The following is a 7,500-nucleotide window of genomic DNA, read 5'->3' on the forward strand; positions in this document are numbered from 1 at the left end:
GTTTTTAAGCTGAATCATTGGTAAACACAGTTTATGTATAATAATTTACGTAAAACCGCGAGTAATGAATAAAGTTTTCATCAATTAATATATTCTGTAGACATACCCTCAACCGCTCTCTTTTCCTGAAAGCTGATCTGTCCAGTTTTGGAGTTGATGTCAGCAGGCCAGGGAAGCTAGGGTCGATATTCTTCTCTTGATCATCTTCGGTGGCATAAGGGACGGTAGAAGCGGTGTGAGCCAAGACATCCAGGGGGTTTAGCTCGCTCGTCTGCGGGAACAAACTGCCGCCATTGCTTGCCGTGCTACCGAGGCCCTTTGTCCCTGAATTGCTCACACACTCCGGCAGATTCAATGGGGGTCTGGCGGCAGATTTCTTTGACTTTATCGTTGGAAATGCATCTGCTTTGAGTGTCGCAGGATATGCACACATTCTTGCCATCTCTGTCGTAGCATAGCTTTCGTCGGTAAAGTGTGCGGAACAAACGACTGACCATTTCGTCGGCTTTCCCCACACCCTCGTATTTTGAACAAATTCCGTCCAATTTCTTGCCACTTTTGCATCTTTGGGCCACTGGTGCAACTTGAATCCGTCCCTGTTCGTGTTGTTACACCCTCCGACAACACACCGACGAGGCATGATGTCTCCAAGGTACGGAAAACAGTCGAAAAAACGGAAAATAACAGAGCTGATTTGACTTGGTGTTTGTAATGTGCAGAGGTGGGTAGAGTAGCCAGAAATTGTACTCAAGTAAGAGTACTGTTACTTTAGAGATTTATTACTCAAGTAAAAGTAAGGAGTAGTCACCCAAATATTTACTTGAGTAAAAGTAAAAAGTATGTTGTGAAAAAACTACTCAAGTACTGAGTAACTGATGAGTAACATACACACACATATCATATATATATATACATATATATATATATATATATATATATATATATATATATATATACACACACATTTATTTATATATATATATATATATATATATATATATATATATATATATATATATATATATATATATATATATATATATATATATATATATATATATATATATATATACAGTATATAATTTATATTTATTTATTTTGCCGTTTTTGTTTACATGTTAAAGGTGTTTTAATGAATATACATGCATGTTTAACACATATAGATTCCTTTCTTTCATGAAGACAAGAATATAAGTTGGTGTATTACCTGATTCTGATGACTTGCATTGATTGGAATCAGACAGTAGTGCTGATAGCGTCCACGTTTTCAAATGGAGGAGAAAAAAAGTTCCTCCTTTCTGTCTAATACCACATGAAAGTGGTTGATTTTTGGCATCTTATTTGTCCAGCTTCCATATTCGTTTTTATACACTTTACAAGAAATACATTGGCGGCAAACTCCGTAGCTTGCTAGCTTGTTTGCGCTGGCTTTCGGAGACTCTTGTTTTGAAAGCGCAGGCGCGATGGAGCGGCACTTTTATTGTGAAGACAGGAACTGTGCAGTCAGTCTTTAGGCTTTTGACGGGATGTACGGTTGAAATAAAAGGGTCTTTTTTCCTTCACACTTTTGATTGATTGATTGAAACTTTTATTAGTAGATTGCACAGTACAGTACATATTCCGTACAATTGACCACTAAATGGTAACACCCCAATAAGTTTTTCAACTTGTTTAAGTCAGGTCATGTGACCGCCTGGCTCTGTTTGATTGGTCCAACGTCACCAGTGACTGCATCTGATTGGTGGAACGGAGTGAACGTCACCAGTGACTGTATTTGTTGAAACGCAGGCACTATGAAGGTCTGTCTGACAGACCAAAACAAACAAAGCGTGCATTAACAGATCGATAAAAATTAGTAGCGAGTAGCGAGCTGAATGTAGATAAAAGTAGCGGAGTAAAAGTAGCGTTTCTTCTCTATAAATATACTCAAGTAAAAGTAAAAGTATGTTGCAATAAAACTACTCTTAGAAGTACAATTTATCCCAAAAGTTACTCAAGTAGATGTAACGGAGTAAATGTAGCGTGTTACTACCCACCTCTGGTAATGTGTTTGAGAAAATGGCGGATTGCTTCCCGATGTGACGTCAAAACGTGACGTCACATCCCGAGAGCGAATAATAAAAAGGCGTTTAATTCGCCAAAATTCACCCATTTAGTGTTCGGAAATCGGTTAAAAAAATATATGGTCTTTTTTTCTGCAACATCAAGGTATATATTGACGCTTACATAGGTCTGGTGATAATGTTCCCCTTTAATGTTGGTCATTATGGTGGTACTTGGAGAGACAAGTTTTTTCTGGTATTTGGTGGAAAAACATTTGAGAACCCCTTCTTTAGTAGATCAGGCCCTACATAGTAATAGCCAATCACAGCTCTGTATTGTTACCCTGTGAGAGCCTGTCATGGTGTTTAGGCCCAGGATGTGCATGCACTCATTACAGCAGTGTCAGTGCACATCGCATTCCACCGCACTGCAGCTCAGGTGCAGGATCGGAATCCCGGGCACGGATAAAAAACAATCTTCCCCGGCCGTGTGGATGTAAACGCCAGCGAGCCCCATGAGTCCAGCAAACACAAACAACAAGGCAGCGTGCAGACTCCCTTGTTTGATTGAGGAATTTGATGCGGGGTTTGTGCATCTGAAATGGAAAGATCTGCTTCTGAAAAAGAAAATTGGACTCGCTCTTGTTTGCACTCGAGAGAGAGAGAGAGGGGATAGAGATCTGCTATGCTTTGGGAGGTCACCTTTTCTGGGATCTGATGTGCAGAATTCCAAAAATGCCCCTCTCCATGCCAAGATTCACTATCTCTTCATTCTGAGTCTCCATCATATCGTTTATTTGGGTGAGGAGGAGAAAAAAAGAGGTGAGAAATAATCTTGGGAATATCTCCGGGCTTTGCCGAGAGTGCAGAGTGGCTTTCAGGTCGCATAATCGTCACTTATTGTGATAGCGTTACGTCACGCTGGGTCCATTGTTACTGTTGGCGCCTCGGCTGCTGACGCACCAAGCAACTAGGAAGCTTGGCTCTGTAATATTCAATATTCCACATACTTTTACAGTTGCTGTGTTTTCAGACTTTTGTTTTTTTTGATGAACACATGATTGTGGAAAAAAAATGTATCTCAAAAGTGAAACTAAACTTAAAAAAAGGATAAACTCCACAAGTCAATCGATCATCAGTCAATGTTTATTTATATAGCCCTAAATCACAAGAGTCTCAAAGGGCTCCACAAGCCAAAACGACATCCTCGGTACAGAGCCCACATAAGGGCAAGGAAAAACTCACCCCAGTGGGACGTCGATGTGAATGACTATGAGAAACCAAGTATGCTTTTTCTTTAGCATTTTTTGTGTGTGAATGGACATTTCATTAGGTACAACTGCATAATCTAATAAAATAGGACACGCTAAAGTCCTCCCAATTTGGTGTTCAAATATACCTCAAAAAAGTCCAAAATCAGTAAAATCTTGTGGGTGCTGTGGGGCTGTCTTGGTTGACAAGACTCTGCAGCATCGCGTGGACATCGGGGTGGTACCTCTGGATTGGCAGACCAGGGTGGTGGTTCCTCTCTTTAAGAAGGGGAACCGGAAGGTGTGTTCTAACTATCGTGGAATCACACTCCTCAGCCTTCCCGGTAAGGTCTATTCAGGTGTACTGGAGAGGAGGCTACGCCGGATAGTCGAACCTCGGATTCAGGAGGAAATGTGTGGTTTTCGTCTTGGTCGTGGAACTGTGGACCAGCTCTATACTCTCGGCAGAGTCCTTGAGGGTCCATGGGAGTTTGCCCAACCAGTCTACATGTGCTTTGTGGACTTGGAGAAGGCATTCGACTGTGTCCCTCGGGAAGTCCTGTGGGGAGTGCTCAGAGAGTATGGGGTATCGGACTGTCTGATTGTGGCGGTCCGCTCCCTGTACGATCAGTGTCAGAGCTTGGTCCGCATTGCCGGCAGTAAGTCGGACACGTTTCCAGTGAGGGTTGGACTCCGCCAAAGCTGCCTTTTGTCACCGATTCTGTTCATAACTTTTATGGACAGAATTTCTAGACGCAGTCAAGGCATTGAGGGTATCTGGTTTGGTGGCTGCAGGATTAGGTCTCTGCTTTTTGCATATGATGTGGTCCTGATGGCTTCATCTGGCCAGGATCTTCAGCTCTCACTGGATCGGTTCACAGCTGAGTGTGAAGCGACTGGGATGAGAATCAGCACCTCCAAGTCCGAGTCCATGGTTCTCTCCCGGAAAAGGGTGGAGTGCCATCTCCGGGTTGCGGAGGAGACCCTGCCCCAAGTGGAGGAGTTCAAGTACCTCGGAGTCTTGTTCACGAGTGAGGGAAGAGTGGATCGTGAGCTCGATAGGCGGATCATTGCGGCGTCTTTAGTAATGCGGACGCTGTATCAATCCGTTGTGGTGAAGAAGGAGCTGAGCCGGAAGGCATAGCTCTCAATTTACCGGTCGATCTACGTTCCCATCCTCACCTATGGTCATGAGCTTTGGGTTATGACCGAAAGGACAAGATCACGGGTACAAGCGGCCGAAATGAGTTTCCTCCGCCGGGTGGCAGGGCTCTCCCTTAGAGATAGGGTGAGAAGCTCTGCCATCCAGGGGGAGCTCAAAGTAAAGCCGCTGCTCCTCCACATCGAGAGGAGCCAGATGAGGTGGTTCGGGCATCTGGTCAGGATGCCACCTGAACGCCTCCCTAGGGAGGTGTTTAGGGCACGTCCGATTGGTAGGAAGCCACGGAGAAGACCCAGGACACGTTGGGAAGACTATGTCTCCCGGCTGGTCTGGGAACGCCTCGGGGTCCCCCAGGAAGAGCTGGACGAAGTGGCTGGGGAGAGGGAAGTCTGGGCTTCCCTGCTTAGGCTGCTGCCCCCACGACCCGACCTCGGATAAGCGGAAGAAGATGGCTGGATGAATGGAGATTTAAATTTAGAGTTTAAATAAAATTATGTGGAAACCCAAACAAATATATCAAAAGTCTCAAAAGTCAAACTAAACCTAAACAATGATGAACAAGTGTCGTTTTTGGGGGGCTTTTTTGTGACAGGACATTTCATTAGGTACACGTGCACAATCTAATAATGTCAAACACGCGAAGGTCATTCCGATTTGAAGTTCAACCAATTTTTCTTAAAACATTTTTTGACAAATATATCTCAAAAGTAAAAAATCAGCCACATCTCAAAAGTGAAACTAAACTTAAAAAAGGATAAACTCCACAAGTGTGCTTCTTCTTTAGCATTTCTTTTTGTGACTGGACATTTCATTAGGTACACCCGCACAATCTAATAGGGACACGCAAAAGTCATTCCGATTTGGAGTTCAAATATACCTTAAAAAGTCAAACATCAGTCAAATCTTGTGAGATTAAACAACGAAAATCATGTGGAAACCAAGAATATATGTATGACACCAAAAGTGTGCTTTTTCTTTGGCCTGGACACTGGACACTTTATTAGGTACACCTGCACAATCAAATGAGAAGACCACAAAAGTCTCCGAGTTACGTTTACTTTGAAAATGAATCTCAAAAGCCAAACAAAACAAACCAAGTGTTTATTTTGTGCGTGTGTCAGTTGTGACCGGACAGTTCATTAGGTACATGACGTCCAACAGGCAAAGGTCATCTCCACATGGTGTTCAACAAATAAACAGTACTTCAAAAATCAAACATAGTGAGAGGTGAGTTAAGAAAGTGTGAAAATGTGAGCATTATTATCTTTTTTGTGCAGTGCATTTGGTGTCGGGCCCTTATTATGTGTACCTAATGATGTGTCCAGCTTGGGTTCAAGTCAAGTTGTTGTGAACACAACAACTTGAGAACACAACGTTCTCTTCTAATAAATCATTCCTTCTCCAACAACTATTTCCAGAGAATAAAACGGCGATGAAAAATAAACTTGTCCTGTTTCACTGAGCTGTTAACGCCTGACAAGGCAGTTAGCGTGCACCCTGCTCGGACAAGTCAATAAAAGCTGCTGGTATGCTGAATATTTTTGGTAGGCATAGATACGAGGCCGGGGAAGGAATTTGATCAGGCGACGAGCCAGCCAGCCAGCCAGCCTCCAGCTCATTACCCACAAGCCCCTGCAGCAACACACCCCATCCTTCATAGAAACAGTCATCAGTAATAGTGCTCGTCTACGGAACAGGAGGGATTGCAGAGGATTTCCCCCCACCCCCAAACTAGTCAGTGTAAAAAATTGTATTAAATTAAAAAAAATTTAAGGGAATTTTTGTGATTTTTTAAGGAATAAATTGAAATGTATAAAATTACAGGTTATTCTCGAACAGTGTTATTGGTGAAAACAAACACAAGCAGTACAAATGCGAGGGTAATAACAATTGGGCATAACTTGGGTGTTATTTCCTGCCACCTACTATTCTTTCACCGTCACAAAAAATGGTAAAATATCAATGCAGCACCCCCATTTTTATCCCAAAAATGTTAGTTTGTACTACTCAAAAATAAACCGTAGGAACAAATCAAATTCATGCCAGGTAAGTTTGTGTTGTATGATGTTTTCTTGCATAAATTGGGTTAATAAAGTAGCCGTGTCATAAATAAACGGTTCAAATGTTGTGCCTGATGGCTTAATTATTCATCAATCAATGTTCTATACCACAGAGATTCTAACTCTCCAACATGCTAACCACTTGCCCATGGTGCGGATTAATCAATAAGTAAATCAAATAATTTGTCGTGATTAAAACTATTGACAAAGCTTTCTATGTTTTCTTTTTTTTTTTTTTTTTTAAACAGCCGCAGTGTTTCGAACACAAAACTATTAATTATTCATCACACTTGGAGAGCAGAGAGCTACACCAAGATCAATGTGGAGACAAATGAATTCAAATGATTGTAATGACCCAAAATGTCTATGTGCTGTATGATTGGCTTACTTTATCAATAAGCTCTTACTGGACACTTCATTAGGCACACCATACATCGCCCAAATAGGCTTGATGACACCGTTAAAACTGGGGTTGATCATGTGTGCAGTACCAGCCTGCAGGGGGCAACAGTGAGGCATATGTGTCACAGTGAAGCAGCAGTGGGGTGAGTAGAAGAAGACTGCTCATTCAACCCTGAACACACGTTTCTCTTACCGCCACTACACGACGAACCGGCCAACGAACCCCCACATATGTTATACCGTCGGAAAAGGTGCCGCTCGCGCCGATGGCGAAAATCAAAATTGGGAACATTTTGTGTTACCATGACAACGCTATTCACGAACCCCCCCAAAAAATTGGCCCAATTTAATGGGTACGGCGCTTTGGTCTAATACGAGATGAACCGGCCAAAGAACCCCCACATATGTTATACCGTCGTCAAGGTGTACTCTCCGCCTATGGGCGTATTTTAAATTGGCAACATTTCAAGTTACCATGGCAACGCTATTCACGATTAAAAAACAAAAATGAGACAATTTTTTTGGCAAAAATGGGCCAATTGAATGGGTACGCCTATTTTGTCTAATACGAGACGAACCGGCCA

This window comes from Nerophis lumbriciformis, linkage group LG02 (genome assembly GCF_033978685.3).
Source record: "Nerophis lumbriciformis linkage group LG02, RoL_Nlum_v2.1, whole genome shotgun sequence".
In the NCBI taxonomy this organism is placed as follows: Eukaryota; Metazoa; Chordata; class Actinopteri; order Syngnathiformes; family Syngnathidae; genus Nerophis; species Nerophis lumbriciformis.